This window comes from Aplysia californica, unplaced genomic scaffold (genome assembly GCF_000002075.1).
Source record: "Aplysia californica isolate F4 #8 unplaced genomic scaffold, AplCal3.0 scaffold00453, whole genome shotgun sequence".
Lineage (NCBI taxonomy): Eukaryota > Metazoa > Mollusca > Gastropoda > Aplysiida > Aplysiidae > Aplysia > Aplysia californica.
In genome coordinates this window covers 650672-653632 of record NW_004797723.1, presented here as the reverse complement: position 1 = coordinate 653632, position 2961 = coordinate 650672, and positions in this window count along the sequence as shown.

Sequence of the window (2961 nt, the reverse complement as noted above, 5' to 3'; positions counted from 1 at the left end):
CACACACGCACACACAAACACACTCATGCGCGCGTGTTGGCAGATCTTTATCAATAATATACAGAAACGAATGCCTGTAAGTCCAGAGTCGAGGACGTAACATTAAAAATCTAAAACAAAATTGTAATAATAATAAAATGCGCAATGTCACTCATCGTTTCCATTATCATAGCTAGCATTTGCATTGATGGCATTCCAGAACTGTATACAGAAGGACCTGTTGGCCACACACAATCAGAACACATCAGAACTATATCATTATTACATTGTCTCTGCTTCACAACAAGTAATTTACAGGAGACGGCAATAAACAGAAGCAATGATCAAGGCATCTGATAAGAAAAATAGCACTGAAATTTTTAAAACAAAAAAGGTACGCTCTTCTTCACTGAAAACTGTAAATACGTGAACGATGTCACATACAAAATCATCTGTGTCATTATGACTATTATATATTTTTTTCTTCAGATATACATACAAACTACACATGCAAAGGTTCTTATTAATGAGCGTATCATCATGAAGAAACCACAACGAAAGAAGGTGGGCACTACTACAAGTATGGTCAGAGAACAGGTGTGTGCGTGTGTGTATGTGTGAGTGTGTGTGTGAGAGAGAGAGTGTGTGAGTGTGAGTGTGTGAGTGTGAGTGTGTGTGTATGAGTGTGAGAGAGAGTGAGTGTGTGAGTGTGTGAGTGTGAGTGTGAGTGTGTGAGTGTGTGAGTGTGTGTGTGTGTGATAGAAAGGAGCGACAATGACAAACAATTTACAGCAACAGGAATAAAGGCAACAACACCTTAGTCGAGATCATTAATTTTTGAATGCAGATGAATCAACTCATTCATAAAAGCGAATAAATCATTTGAAACTGAAGAGCAGTATGAAAAAAAACTACACAAAGGGACACTACATAAATATATAGATTTCTAGAAAAAAAACCGCACAAGTGAACGAAACGTCATATAGGGACCGCAGTGAGAACACAAAGAAAACCTACATCGCTAACCGGGAACGTGGAAGTGACGATGACGAAGACGACGGATGAGGAGGAGGAGGAGGAGGATGATGATGAAGAAGACGATGAATATGATAATGATAACAGACATTGGCTAACATACAGCATTGTAAAATGATACGCACTCAAAAGACTAGGGCAAACTACCCCAAAAAGAGGCAGAACTAAGAGCTGTACATTCTTAAATTGTATTATCTTTCAACGGGCTGTCTTCTTTGTAGTGAAATCATATTATAAAAAAAGATTATTTTTTTTTCAGCAAGAAGTCATGTTCATTTTTTTGTTCTCCATTTAAAGAAAGACGTGGTCTCATTTGGAATTTAGGGCACGTATAATGATATACGGACATGGCACATGGAAGTCAAAGAATACAACTAAAACAAATCAACAGAGTAAGGACTTAAAACATCACGATTCAAAACCTAATGCTTAAATTAGATTTTGACAAAACCGGTATGGGCAGGACCGGGAACACTTGTCTCAACATTACACAACGTAGGGATCTATAAAGATAGATCAGCAATGAACATTGTCTGTTCTGTGATATAATACATACATTTTCTTATTATAATAAGCCCCACATGAAATTTCCGGGTAATATTAATTTGCCTCAGGACAATGAAATGTGTTACGAAAGATCTTTATCTCCACCCAAAGCCCTCAATAAAAACTACATTGACTGACTCGTTCGCACATTCATCTACAAGTACACGCAAATATAAACAACATACATCCATGACGTAGTCTTGGCTGTGCATTAACTGGTCGTGTAAACCTCTGTGCAATGGTTGTCCTTTTTATGCCTAAGATCAATCATGTGCGTTTTGCAAGCTTACTGCATCGATTGACTCTCATTTCTATACTGATAAGACTAGAAGACCTCCGAATCCAGGGACCATGTGGAATACGACTAGATATAGATGGTGGAAGCGCCTAAAATAACTACTGAAATAAACATGGTTCAAGAATGTAATGTTGGAGATCCTTCAATAGCATCAACTAAGGCTACAGAGAGCCCAGATTAAATCTGCTTTCTGCATATATTTACATAATGTATTACGCTAATAACCATGTCTATGCCTTCAGATATGACTCATCATATAATCTCCTGCTGACCCATTCACCGCAACAACAGGCCTAGATTCTACGACAAAAGGGGGTGGTGCACATCCCGCACTGACACATCTGTTGCGACTGACGCTCTTAACATGTGACAACTGCAGTGTCCCATACCGGTCACAAAATCGAATAAAGAGTATGATATATATTTTAAAAAACAACAGTGACTGGTTCTTCTGCCAATACTTGGGCCACAGCGTGTGGCCTATTTTAAAGACCTCGATAGACACACGGATTATTACAATAGATTGTGTGTAGTATCGGTTCGCGGTGTAAATCTATTTTATCACTGTTTGGGAGGAATTCTGTTTTGCGCTTGTCTTCCTGTATTAGAATATTTAATGTCAACAGACTCCTGTTAAGAGATGGTGATAATGGCGATGACGATGGTGACGACGAAGATGATGATGAGGAGGAGGAGGGGAGAAGGAGGACGAGGATTTCACTCAGGTATGGGAAGAGAAATGAAAGACGGGAAGAAAGAAGTAGGATCTACCGGTTTTAAGGAGCTTTCATTTACTTTTACTTTTTTCATGCGCAATGGTACGTTTGTATCTCTGAGAACAGAGCAGCCCATCGACACGATAACGGCCATTTAGTGCAGACGTACTGGTTTGAACAAAGAGGAAAAAACAGAGCGAGAAAAAAAAACGGTGTCTGTCAAGAGTGCAAAGTACTAGTACTAGTGCCCTCTAAGCGGTCGCTTGGGCTTCCCACGAACGAATAGTCAGATATCAGGCACGTGACAGTGGTGTGTGGCTGAAGTACTTCCGTATTGCTCATAACAAAGGGATATAAGTCAAACCTCGTTGTACCGGTCACACCCCG